The sequence below is a fragment of the Apteryx mantelli genome, chromosome 17 (genome assembly GCF_036417845.1).
Source record: "Apteryx mantelli isolate bAptMan1 chromosome 17, bAptMan1.hap1, whole genome shotgun sequence".
NCBI lineage: Eukaryota > Metazoa > Chordata > Aves > Apterygiformes > Apterygidae > Apteryx > Apteryx mantelli.
In genome coordinates, this window is record NC_089994.1 from 1,776,193 (window position 1) to 1,790,965 (window position 14,773).

The following is a 14,773-nucleotide window of genomic DNA, read 5'->3' on the forward strand; positions in this document are numbered from 1 at the left end:
ATAAATCCTTCTGGTCACTCTGAATTTTTAACGTCTGCACATTTGTTCTGGTAAGTGTAATAAATATCTTGAACAAAAGGTAACAGTGAAAGTTAGCAAAAAAACATGTAGATGAAATTCCTGTCCACACAGACAACAATAAAATGTCTTACACAGGCACCACTGAAATCCTTTGCCTATTGCACTGGAAGCCTGTTGCATCGGAAGACAAGGGCATTGTACAGAGTTAGGTATAATGGGGCCCTGAGCTGCTACTGTAAAACAAACCCATAATAACCATGTTTAAGTTCTGTGCAAGTCCTCTCCTCCGGAATGATTTTCCCCTTAGATGCATTTGCAGAAGCAGCACAAACAAGAGCTATATTGATCAAGAGGTTTTTAAAAAAAAGAAAAACCCAAAGCTGCAGTGCTAAAATTGTTTCTCCTAGCTTGAGACTCTGAGAAGAATTCAATATGCTATGTTTCAATATGCTATATTCAATATAATTCAATATGCTGTATTCAATCCTGTCTTCCCTCCTCAACATTTTAAATAACGCATTCAGCAGCAGCACTTCGGAGGCAATGGGCAGCGGCAGGTATAGCTTGGCTGAAGACAGCCATAGTGTAGCTATTGGTAGTTTAAACCAATGGTTCCCATTAACTCTTCACTAAGTGCGTACCATTGCTTCCTCTCCTGTCAGGGACATTTCTGCAGTGAAAGCCCAGTCGTTATATGACCAGAGCTTTTATGTGTACCTGACAGTTCAGCGCTTCACCAGAGCGTCAGGTTCACTTTATGAGCAGTAATTTCTTGCCTAGTTCCCTGCTCACTTAGATTTGAGGAATGTGCAAGAACAAGTGGTCTGGAGCATGCTGCTGCTGCCTCTTCTGGGCTGTCTTCTTCCCTCCGGGCTCTTCAGGCCAGGTAGGGAACAGCCCACAGACTGGATGCACAGTCGCTACCTGCTCCGACTGGCCAGCTTTCCTCCATGCGCACTTCTCTGTGCGGCTGTTTAAATACACATGAGCAGAATAAAAATGCTGTAGAACCACAATTCATCCCCAAAAGTTTTTTGTGTTGGCAGAAGCATATGTTCAATACTACAAGTGTGGGTGATTAATCCCGAGATGCCTGTTCTTGTAGTAATACAGACATGAGCTTTTTATGGCAGTATTGCCTGACCTTTGCTCAGATCTCTATAGCCACCGAGCACAAGTATTAAATATTCTCTTAAACGCCACACTGAAATGAGTATATGACAGAAACTGAGATTCGATTTTGTTCAGTAACAGTAAAAAAAAGCCATACTGCACACTTGTCCTCACTGATGTGCCCGCTCTATGACAGGAGAGAGTATCTCTGCCTTCATTCTCTGTCACTGTTTCCCACTTAGAAATGCACAGCTGCAACCAGTATCTTTTTGTATTTTTGTTACAGCAGCAGTGTAGATAAACACACAGTTGGTATTGTTAACCAAAATCAAATCAATAATTAAAAGAAAAAGTAGTTTTACATAATCAGAATTTTACATAAGTATTTTATGAGTCTAGAGATAAAGCTAAGAAATTTATCCTACTTGTTATGATGCCAACTTTAATGTTAATTAACAAAATCAGACAGCAATTAAACCATGATCAAATTAGTCTTCATTCATTCATTATATATAACTTCTGTATGGAGAAACTACCTGGAAATGTAAAAGTTGGGTCTTGTCTCCTGCAATGCCACGAAACAGAACTAACAGCAAAAAGTGACAGACTTAGCACAGGAATATTGATGCACACAGCAGAGGGAAATTACATTCTAGCACAAGCCCTTAAAAAGGGTACTGTAATTCTGTTTAACCAAAATTCATATTTAACAACAAATGATATGGTTTTCTACAAAACATCTCATGCTGCCACATGCAAACTCCTGTTACTTAAGTACATCCTGTTTGGGCGCTTTTAAGTTTTTCCAATGCCTCAAAATTACCTGGTATTTTTCATTTTCAGTCTTGTTAGATATATATTTTTAAGACAACACGCATAACTGCAGCAGTTCCTGTTTCTTCGTCTTCACCTGCTATAAGATCCAGCATGTCACCAATTTTCACCTGGAAACAGAGAGAGAAGATGAACGATCATAAATATTTTCTGGGGAAAGCAAATTCCCACAGTGTTCGTGCAATTTTAATTTTGTTCCTTTCTTTCCATTTATTATTCTTATCTCACAGGAGAGGAGGAAGGAAGGCTCTACTAGCCCTGTTATGGATCCTCCAGCTATGATTTTCTAAGAAAGCCCAGGCACTAAGCAATAAAATGTCTCGTCATGACCCTCCCTGCCAAGGTCTTTACCCTTCCTCTCTAAGAACCAATACCTAGCTCTGTGAAAAAGGTGTAATGTAGTAATTTTTAGTTATGATAGATAGTACTGACTGACGTTTCCTACCAACCTCTTTTGTATCAGCACAGACATAAAACAGCAAAATTCAAAATTCTCCCTCCTTGCTTAAAAACAGTTTAAAGTATTTTAAAGAACAGAGTACCGGTCGACTATTTATGCTCCTTTCAAAGTTCACAAAAGACAGCACTATACCTCTCAAAAACTAGCCCCAGATTGAAGTGATCAGGAATTAAAGCTCCTCTTCCTGCTGCCCTCTGACCGCAGGAACGGGATCACCCTCGCACGGAGGGTGTGTAGGACTGCGTTTGTCGCCCTTCTGGGAAGTTCCGCTGAGAAGCAGCATGAGCAGCTGGGTCTCCTACCCTCTGACTCGTCTTCCAAATGCTTCCTTTCCTGCTCTATTACAGATCCAATAACCTTTCCTGAGCAAGCCCAGTTTCCCTTTCTATCATGAAACATTCTTTTCCTTTAATCGTGTGCCTGCTCCACCAGTATCTTTCGTAGATTTAACGATTTCTGCTCCGTCAACCGCAACTATAATTTCCTTCAGCAACTAATAAAGTTGTGTCCTTGCTGCCATCTGCCTTCTCTCCACTTTCACCCTTAGTTTTTACTCTCTAATACTGCATGTCTCCTCTCTTAGGGATAGTGTCTTACCTGGGGAACTACTGTCACTCACACACAGAGCTGGATGTGCTCTTAGCAATGCTAGTCACCTTTGAAGAGCGATTTAGTGGCTAGCTCTTCTGACCCAAGTAAAAGGAGTGAGAAGAGGTAACGCCTTGGCTATTTTCTTGCACTGTATTAGAAGTATTAAAATTTCAAAAAGTCTTACAGTTCTACTTTTCTTCCATAGTTTTTCTCCATTCAGCCAGAGTTCATTATTGTAGAATGCATCTTCTGCTTTACTGAAGGAAAACAAGGTTTTATTGCAGCAAAGGAGGTTTTCGAACTATGTTAAGTATAGGGATTTTTCTGTCCATAGGGGTAATGCTTCCAACATCTACTGGTTCTTTTAAAAATATTTTTTTCATAGTTTAAAAACTTGTGTTATACATGTGTTTATAGTTGTTACTTGGTTGTAATGTTTTCTGTTATTTAGTATTTTGAATATCAATACTGAATATCAAGAATAAATTTTATTCAAAAACTCCATTGCTGGGTCGCTAGCAGCACCCTGCTGTATTAAAATTGATTGATAGAATAGAAAACATGCTTTTTGTGCTATTCTTCGTGCTGTCTTCTTGCATTTTGCTCTTTATTCAGACAACTGAAGCAACATTCTTATTTCGGAGTTTCTTAAGATGCATAGTCAATTGGAAATCAAATATTATTTTCTCTTCTTTTTTAATTAAGGTGGTTTCAGGTACCAGACTTAACTTCCTTAACCTGCTACCTCAACCTCTCAAGTTCAAGTAACTTCACAACCCTTTTAAAAAATGTTTCTCTAGGGGAAAAAAAAAAATCACAATTTGTAAGGATATCTGACTGAATATATACAAAGCGGTGAGGTGTACAAAACAAATAATACAGATTTTTTTATTATTATTATTTCTGTGTGTTATAATAGGTTTAGGTGTTACTTTGTAGCATTAGTCGGTGAAGATGTTTCAGGCAGAAGTGCAGTACACTGACAGTGACCCTTTCTAGTTATTTGCTTATTCTAAAGATTGTGAGTATGATCGTAATGAGTATGGTGATGAGGTTTTCAACAATAAAAGGATACTTAAATAGAAAATAAGGATGTTAATAACAATACCAGGAAGTCCAGAAAAATTACTTGCATTGTTTTGGGGTTTTTTTGAGGAGATCTTCTACAATAATTAAAGTCAAGTCACTATCTCATTGAACTGAGCAGAAAGCAAACATTGGCTCTAATAAATGCATTTTAAGGCTCCGTTTTGGAGTGGTATATATGTGGTAGTTCTGTTGAATTGAATTTGAGTTGCAGTGTTTTTTTACAAATGGGGGGAATGTCATATATCGTAATGATAAGTGTAATTCTGAAGTTGCCGAATCCGGCACTGAAGCTAGGAAGGAAAAGATCTAAGTTAGTTGGCTCCCAACGGACAACCCAGACTTCTTGGTTCTCTAGGTTCCCTTCTGCCGTCCAGCAGCAGAGCCAGACACCCTGGAAAGCATCGTGTTCCCCGAGCAACGGGCAGCTCCTGGACAGGCTGAAAACAGGGGTGTGCCTATGGTCCGCTCTCCTTCCGGGCCCGAAAGGGCTGGTGGGATCCTCTTGAGAACGGGAGTTTGCACTCATTATTTCAATGCCTTTATGTGTGTGGGGGGGTCCTTCTTCTAAAACATCGTGCAGGACAAAGTTTCCCGGCTGGAGGTGCCCCCACCTGCCGTCACTGCTCCCACCTGCCCACGGCTGCCCTTGGGCTCCCCCTCGGAACCTGGCTGCTGTGATGCAAAGACGTGGGAATTCAGAAGGCTGGAGGGAGTCAGTTACGGCTGGGGAGGCGGAAGGATCGGGCACTTGGTGCTTGGCCCGGTACATTTCACGTGACGTACGGCGGAGACCTGTAGGCGAGGAGCAGAACCGCGGACACTCTACTGTCCGGTGAGTGTCCTATCTGCTAGATTAATTAGTCGTCATCCTCTGCTAAAGATTAATAAACAGACAATAATTACGGTTGACTGAGGGCGGACTATGCTTTAATTATCTAGTGTAATAATATTGTCATTTTGTTCTGCTAACATTGTGTTACGGGAGGGCATGTGTAAGAGAAGGAGCGACTTTTTCATGTTATTCTTAAGTATGAAGTAAAATAACAGCAGTTCGATACACAGAGCTTGTGAAATTTAGCCAATATTATCTCCTTAGAACAGCAGCTTTTTTGGTGTTCTCATCATTTACTTAGCTTTACTAGGTTACCTTTACTTCAAAGAAATTGCTATGTGTCTTTCACTGCGTGCTGAAAGTGAGGAGATTGAACTTTTTTTCCCTGTACTCTACGGAATATTTAATGTTACTAGCAAACACACGTATCTTATCTTTTGGCCAAAATGTAGGGAACAGTTCACCTCATCAGACACACAAAAAAATCAAGTAGAATACTTTTCACTGAGGCCTGTGAGTTTTATATAGGAAGCAATGTACCACCATGAAGGTATAAAAGGAATAAACATCTCATAATGCGTAATGTCTAAAAGCATGTATTTTTAATAGCAGGTTCTTACAGTTGATAATGAAGAATTAGAGACATTTCTTCCAGCCTTCATGAACATATTAATATTAAAGTTTTTCGTAGATAATCTGCATTCAAGAAACAGCAGCTACACACTTATCCATGCGTTAACGAACTGAACAATACCATCTTGTGCAAGCGTTTAAATTACTGAATAACAAATCCTTCTATAAAACTGGTAACAGTATTTTTTATTATATTACAGTATATTAGTTAAGATAATGATTCATTTTAATTTGTAATTATAATACGCTTCTGTTGTGAAAATGGAATTGTATTCTGTATGTGGTATGTATGCACTTTTGTACTTTTACAAGTATATAAATATATGTATACTTATATATAATAGTCATATATAAGTAGGTATATATGTATATAAATAGTTGTAACTTGAAAATGATCAGTCAGACTTTCTTAAAGAATGATTGCAGGGGCAGAGAATTGCCTTGATCACAAGATTCTTTTTATTATGTATCATCAGCAAGACCTCTCGTCTTTGTATTGTGTTTTTATTTGGCACCAAATATAAAATCCGGTATTTCGAAGCTTCATTAGTTCTGATGCTCATTGGACCATTTGCTTTTAATTGCATGCTGGCAGTTTTCAAATCAAAAACATAATTCCAAAATAATAACTCTTTGTTTCAAAGGTGTGAAACAAAATGTTTTAATTTCATCTTATTTGACCTGAGTCTGGGATAGCTTTGGTTTTCCTGATGTTGCATCTTTTAGAAAGTTAGCTGTTAACCAAGATATGTGCTGAGCTTCAGTTTTCACTTTTCTCCAGTTTTTATTAAGGAATGATTATTCAGATCTTCCTTTATCTTTTCCTTCCAGCTTGCTTGTCTTACCTTAGAGGAATTCTCCTAAAGCATTCTTCCAATCTGAGTAGCAGTAGTAGCGCTGAGTAGTGAAAAGGAGGGAAAAAAAAAAAAATTCTGTTGTATATCCCCACTTAGATATTTTGTGTTGTCCCCTGCTCCCCCTTATTTTCTTCCCTTCTGGCTCTGTGATTACTAGTTTACCAGCTTCTAGTGGTTTGCTCCAATTCTGCAGTATAGGAATTGGCTTGAAAACCTAAACATTTTGATTTCCATTTGAAAATATTCTGTAGTAGGATCAGCTGATTTGCTTACTTGCACCTCAGGCACGAAAGGATTGTGTGTCTTGTGCACGTCTGCATTTTGTGCCACACCCCTTAGAGCTAAGCCTAATACGGTGTAGTAAAGTCTAAGATCCAAAAATTGACTATCAGTGTATATGGGATATCAGGGCAAAATATGACATTTAGTGTTACATACTTTTCTTAAAGTTTAACATAGCTTTCTGATGACGCAGTAGGAAATACACTATCTTCTTGGGATTTTTTGTAAAGAACTGTAATGGCTTAACCTAAGTTCATAAATAGTATTGAGTTAGTAACACTGGGTATTGACCTTCGCCAGTACTTATCGGGTGGTTTACAGGTTGGTGTGGGCCAGTTAGGTTTCACATTGGTATGTCTTTACAGAGTTTGCACAAGTTTAAGTGAAGTGATTTTTAGAACTGTTAAGCTGCCATAATTTATATGTAGATCAATTCATAAATGCAAATCCTGAAGGAAGGAATTATGTGGGATAAAAGGAGTAGATATCTAAGGGGTTTATAGTGGCTCTACGTCCACCTGAAGGAGATTTTCCGGTGGCAAAATGGTGAAGGCAGTTCTCTTAAGGATGCTGTTTGCAAGGCTATGTATTGGGGCTATACTGAAGATGAACGTGTCAGAGGCTATTTTGGCTCCTCAAATGGTCCAGTATGAGCAGCTTTTATAACTCCATCCATGTTTTGCTTTGTCTGGATGTATGTGCTACCTGTCGTGGTGCTGTAGTACAAAATCTTACCCTGAATGTGAAAGAAGTCACAGCTACTCAGTATTCAAGTGTTTGCAGGGTTTTTTAACAATATTTTGAGATTATTTTAAATAAATTTCTATACAACAGTATTAGAAAGGAAGACTAAGACTAAATTTTTTGTTTTTTCCAGTACAGATTCTCTCTCTCTTTTATTTCATCACAATTCCCACACGGACGCTGTAAGTACAGTTTTGATAGATTAGTTGCCTTATTCTCTAGCTCCGGACAGAACCAGGCCCGTCTTTTTTAGTAACATTGACAAATTTCAGACCTTGGCTAAAGGATAGGCACGAAGAGTTGAACGAAAGCTATTTGAAAAAGGAATGTAACTGTGGAAAATGTAAAATATTCTGGGGCCAAGTAAACATAATGCTGGGTGTAGATGAACATAATCAGCATGTGACAGTTTATCAATTGTAAGCGTCAGTTTGCAGCTGTGTACTCATGATGGCCAGTGAGATCTGATCGGGGTGTTTGCTTTGTAGATCCCCAACAGATTTAAAATATCTTTTTATGGACATGTCCACAGATGTTTATCTCAAGTAATTTGCAAAATCAGTTTTCAGGGAAACAGAAATACAACTCGGTCTTTTATAGGAGAGGTAAGGCTAAAATCATGCTATAATAAAACAAATATTTGTTTTTTTCCTTACAAAAAGCATGTTTGTGTTGTTTAGAGGCTGTTGGCTGCCAGTAAGAAAAAAATGAGTGTTAATGCAAATCTACAGATTCCTCTGTTTTGAATTAATGCAATCCATATCAAAAGACAGGGTTTTTAACTGAAAATTTATTCCAGCACGTATATTGCACTTTACAGTGAGTTCTGCTTCTGTGATGACTTTAGATTATGACCCACAATGATAATATAAAAGCGTTTGACTGTAATAAGAAGTAGGCACTTAGTACAGGGTGGAGAATTTAATGCAGACAACTTCCATCTATATCTTGCCAAGGTAGTTTATTATTCTGGAGAAGGTTAAATGACTTTTATTTTTTCTCCTTATCAGAAAAAGACGTACAGTTTTAAACAAGTTCCTGGCTATCTTACATTGTTCGCAGTATAGTTTACATGCTTGATAGGACTATAGATGGCTGAGAAAGTCATTAAAATAGCTGGCTAGTGCAAAAGTTCAGACTGGAAATCACCGATGGGCTGTTAATGACCAGTGGCTGTAGATTAAAAATAGTTATAAAAATATACGTCCTGATTCCAGAAGGTGCTGATACCACTTTGTTTTTGTTTTGTTCTTTAGTGAGATGGAAGATGAACTCAGCTGAAATCACTGATGATGATGAAGGTAAAATGTTACACTTTGTGTAATTTATAATCAGGCAAAAATATATATTGAATGAAAACTTTCATAACCTGATGAAGAATGCAGCTGCATCAAGGAAAATTGTATTAATGATTTTTGAAAAGCTATCTAAAACATCCTACTATTTTTTTTTGTTCATGGTATTTTCTCCTCTATTTCCTTCCTCCCACTCCAAAAAACCCTTCTTCCTACCGTAACTTTATTTATTTATACTTTCAGCTCTTCTTCGGTGAAGAAAATGGCATTTACTAGATGTTTGTATGGTTCCTTGCATAATAAAAAATTGACTTTGGGGTGGCCTTAACAAGCACTTATTATATAAGTGATAAAAAAGAGTTATGTTGTTCAAAATACATTTTCATAAAAAGAAACAAAGCACAAAAGATATTGTTTTAAGGGTATCATGGTTTTCTGGAGAGAGTGCTTTATCATTCTAAACCTTCTCTTTTTCCAGTAGAAATTCCTAGAAAAGATATTGTGAAAGTAGAAACAGAAAATGAAGATGAAGCTCTAGACTTCTCGGTAACACCCAGATCTTCTGAGGAACACTCACTGGATGGCGCAGTTGGTTGCCTACAGGAATCCAACAAACGGAAACAGACCTTGCTTGGTTGTGATGGTTCAGGGAGCCAGCAAGATGTCTTACCCAGTGTGAAGAAAAGACGCTTTGCACAAGAGATGACTTCTCTATACACAGCTCTGATTTTTCTGTTTGCATCTTGTAGGCTAAATTTATTGCTGTTACAGGCAAAATGCAAGTCACTTAACTAGTTTTACATTAGTAATGAGTTAGAGTCAAGTATAGCTAATCTTGACCCAATCTGCACACATTACTTGTCTGGCTATTTCTTTAAATGATGTGGGAGCTGTCATATTTATGAAACACATTTATAGGTTCATTTACTCATTTGGAAGTATTTTTGTTGTTTTTCATAGAACATAGGAACAGGTAGTGGTTTGGATTAACTAAGTTTGACTGATTACAGCCCCTTTCATGTCACACAGTCCTTGGCTATTCAGTGGGAGAAATAGGGCTGTAACTTTGCCATCTATGAACGGATTTTGATGTCAGTGAGGCAGGTATGAATGTACATATTGACTGAAAGATAAAAATGCAGGCATGCAGAAGATTTCAACAGATAAGAATGGAAGGTATTACAACTTCTGAACTGGTGCAACATCCCAGCTGTGACAATCCAGACATTTGTCTAACCAGTGAAGGAGAGTCCATAATCTTTTCAGTTATCCTATTCTAGTGTTTCACCTCTCATGTTTGAATTCTATATGTTGGATTTTGATTTTGTTGTATCTACTTCCTAAGAATTATTTGCAATATCCATGTGTTTGCAAAAAAAAAAAAAAAAGAAAAAAAAAGAAAAATCACTGTAAATATTTACTGTAAATATTTACTGTAAGTTGATAAAATGCTTGCTTCAGATTTCAAACAATGAGGAAGAGTTAGAAAATGATTGAGAACATGAGTTTCTTAAGAACTTAGTGCTGTTTTTTATAGAAACCATTTAGAAGATGAGAAATCCAGTGAATCTACACTTCCTTGCCTTTCAGAATTAAAGAAATCTTAGACTCCCCTTTTTAAAAAGACAGTATCAAGATACTATGTTTTTAGGTTTTTATTGTTTGAATTGAATAATATTTTAATTTTACTCATTCTCAGAAACCTGTTCAGGAGTTGTACAATGTTGTAAAGATAAAAATAGCTATATAAACCTTTCACATCAGAAAGAAGAGAATAAGCATAATTTTGGTGTCTGATAGCCTTGGCAGTGTTTTCAAAAGCTAACCTAAAGAGAATGTTGAAACATTAAATGCAGTTGGTGGAGGCAGTGGCAAGGTCACAGGACTAGGAGTCAGAAAATCTGGATTCTGTTCTTGGCTCTGTTGCTGACTTGTTGCCACCCAAGTTCTCTGCAGCCCAAGATCCTCATATGCAAGGTGGAGGATAATGACACTTAATTTGGGAGAGTATTTAGAGCTCTGTGGGGTAAAAGTGTTTAGGATTACAATTGCATTTCTATACTATGGGGAAGGCCATGAACTAACACAAAAAACAATGAAATGAAACAAAACAAAAAAAACCCTAAATAATACTTTACTGTATTTTTAATTGATTTTTTTTCTAATGCATTTATTAATTTGATATATGTAACAGAATTAAGTCCTCTGGAGAAAATTTGGCAGTGCATATTTATGTAATGATACCTGCTTAAGAGGCACGCATTTATAGCTAATATTTTTAAGGCAGTTTTGCTAATACAGTATTTATTCATTCAAAGGGCCCCCATTCAAACATGAAGAACAGAGACACTGGCTCACCCACTCAGGTAAATACAGAGCAGCCAAACGAGAACAAGAATCCTAATACAGCACGGCTCTGTGAAGAAGAAGCCTTCAGTGACATAAGCACTCCATCTTATAAAAAACCTCTCTATGGCATCTCACACAAAATTACAGAGAAGAAGAACCCACCAGGAACATAGCAGTTTGCTTCTTACGATTTGTTTGAAAAAATCAGTCCCAGCAGTCCCTCGCATCTTCAAACTTTGAACGATCAGCGCACAAGAGACTCTGCTGCAACCATTGCTGTGACAGCTGCCACCACAGATTCCGATCCAAATATATATTCTTTGATACTGAAAATGTTTTACACACTTAACACCCTCAATTCCAATGTGAGCCAGCTTCACAGCAAAGTTGACCTGTTGTCTCTGGAGGTCAGCCGAATTAAGAAGCAAGTCAGTCCAGCAGAGTCTGTCGCAGAGTTCAAGCCTCCTCCTGAGTACCGGCTGACTTCTGCAGAGCTCAAACAAATGATGGATCAAAGCACATCAGGTGGAGACTTAGCCTGCCGGTTGCTAGTGCAGCTCTTCAACGATGATGAATTCAACAGAAACTGCAGTGCGTGCGGCTTCCTCAACAGAAGGAAACTTGATTCTCTTCATCTGCAGCTTATCCGTAACTATGTGGAAGTTTGTTATCCTTCTGTGAAGAACACAGCTGTGTGGCATGTGGAGTGTTTGCCTCAAGTCAGTGATTTTTTCCATAGATTTTGGGCCAAAAGGGAGATGGAAAATAGTCAACAGAATGTGCAATCATCCAGTTTTTATGAGACTGAACAGGTAGAATCCTCTCATTTTATTGAGGATAAAGAGCAGGAAGAAGCTCCTAATCCAGACTTCCCTGTGCCTTCTCCGTATTTGCTGTCTGATAAGGAGGTAAGAGAGATAGCACAGCAGAGCCTTTCAGTTGGAAACTTCGCTGCCCGGCTTCTGGTAAGACTCTTTCCAGAACTCTTTACTCCAGAGAATCTCAGACTGCAATATAACCACTCAGGTGCTTGTAACAAAAAACAACTCGATCCCATCAGACTGAGACTGATCTGTCATTACGTGGAAGCAGTTTACCCCGTGGAGAAAAAGGAAGAAGTGTGGCGTTACGAATGTATACCGAGCATTGATGAAAGATGCCGGCGTCCTAACAGGAAAAAGGGTGATATACTGAAGGCGGCAAAGAAAGCAAGAAAGTGACTGGCTCTTGAAATTCCTAAGACTTTGACCACTAAATTATTTGTCAGGATTACACTTTGTTTTAGACCTCCCTGAGGGGCCTGTCGGGAGCTGAGGGCGCTCAGCAGCTAGGACAGTTAGGCACTAAGATTGTTGCTTGTTAATGTGTGTGTGTGTCGCATATACATGGGCACTGCAGCAGTGGGAAGTGGCTTACTACGTTTGTGCATGGGTAAAGATCATAAGTCATCAGTGATAGAGCTATTCATGACTCATTAAGAACATGACTTTCACTGGTGCAAATACATGTATTAAAACTGTATTAGTCCACTCCCCATTTCTGCATCTTCCTTTTTTATCACTTTCTAATAACAAAGTTGTTTTTTTTTTTTTAACTACATCATTGTGCTCTTCAGGGGCAGTTTTTCATTATACCCTTATAAAACAGGCATGTTAGTGAATTGAAAGTTTGAAGTTTAACCTTCATTTAAATTTACAAGTTTCACGGTTTTTGAAAGTGCCATGTTCATTGGAATAGCAGTCTTTGCTTCTACAGTAATTGCAGCTATACACTATTTTTGTTCTTGATGATACTGAGATACTGAAAATAATAATACTGTGTCAAAAATGGGTCAGAATGGTATACTTTCCATTTTTAACTGTTACCCATGTTTTATTTCTATAAATAAGAAATGAACTATTATAGTTATGAACTGAGACTTGAGAATAGACACAATGTAAATGTTCTTCTGCATTGACACCACAAGCTTAATCCTGCCCCCGTGATTTTTATTTTGTTGTGTTCAGCGTCACTGCTGGCACAATTAAGGATGGCTTGTCTGGGCAAAGCTAGCAGAGCACCCCCAAGCCTATAGCCATGGAAGGTAGTGCCATTGCCTGCTGGTCACTCTATTTGTAAAATAGCAGAGACAACAAAAAAAACCAAAAGACTTGAAACAAGAACTTAAAAAAAAATTAGACCTTGCTCTCTATCAAAATTACTATTCCAAAGGTTTCCAGTATTAATATTTAATTTATGTAAGAAGTACACGCAAAGATTGTTTTTGTGATGAAATGAAGTGTTGCAGGGTCCCCACTTATGAGCTATGGTAATGTAACTCATTCTTTGCATAAATGCAGCACTCTCTGGATTTTTCAGGTCTAGGGATATGTGAACTCCTTCCTTTATCCAAATTGATTCAGTGCAATTAATAGGTATGTGGAGGCATAACAGCATAACTTAGGTTCACGTGATCAAGTTTACATCCTTAATATGTTTGCGCATAACCAAGACCACCAGGAAGCCAGTGTGACTTTGCTGTATGATTTATTCACTGGAGAGTGCTGCTTAAAAATTAGTTTTCCTCTTCTTTTTATACTGATGTATATGGTGAGAGAGAGTCAGGCCTTCACTTTTAGGTCAGTGAAGACAGTGATTGCTTAACACCGTCTCTGGAAAGCCTTGGAGCAATTGTTGATGTTCTCTGTGGTCCTTTTTTTTTTGTTTATTTAGATGGCTCATAGTATCAAATTTTAAGTCAGCTCCAGTGTAATTTTCTATTTTAGCATTTGTAAGGAAGTACAAAATAGTTGGTATTTTTACTTCGGATTTTTAGAATTTATTGTTCTTAGAATCATATTGATCCCTCCTTTTAAAAAAACCAAAAAGCAAAACATTTTTTCCTAATGACAAGAATTAGCAGAAGTGTGTTATGTTAAAGCAGGAGTAGATTATAATAGATAGTAGCATTTGCTCATTTTCCCCATATTCTAGCAACATTCTCAAAGAATGTACGAAGAAAGTCATGAATGTACTAAATAATATGCTGATGCTGTTTAAATCCATTTAAATGCTTCCTGTTGGCTTAAATAATAGCAGACCATGCACAAAATGGATATCAGAGCAAATATGGCTATAATCAAATGAAAAGATGTTACCAAAGATAAAGAACTGATACCACGTCTGCATCGTATCTTTCATTTTAGTGCATAAATTTAGCAACTTGAATGTATCAGAAACACAGACTTTTTTTTGTAATTGTATGCTACCTAGCACCTCTGTGAACTTTTTTACATGCACTTTTATGGGAGATATAAAATGATGATAGAAAACAGTAACAGCCTCTTAATTTGGTGTTGCAAATTGCTGACCAGAAGGTAACAAATGTGAAGTGCAGGTTTTCTCTATAGTTTACATTTACTTATCTTAATGTCAAATGTGTTTTACGGCTAAGCGATGTTAAAGCTCCCTAAAGAACTCAATATGTATTAAACTTCTGTACAATTGACAGACGTTACTAGCTAGCGTGCAAATTTGAGACATACCGGCTTTTACTGTAGATGTTAACCTTTTGCAATATTTTGAATCACCCTCTCTTGACAGGTCAAAAAAATCAGCCCCTTCATATTACTAAGTAGTGAAAAAATGATCTTCACCTTTTAAAATGACATTTTCAAAACTGGGTATAGAAAGA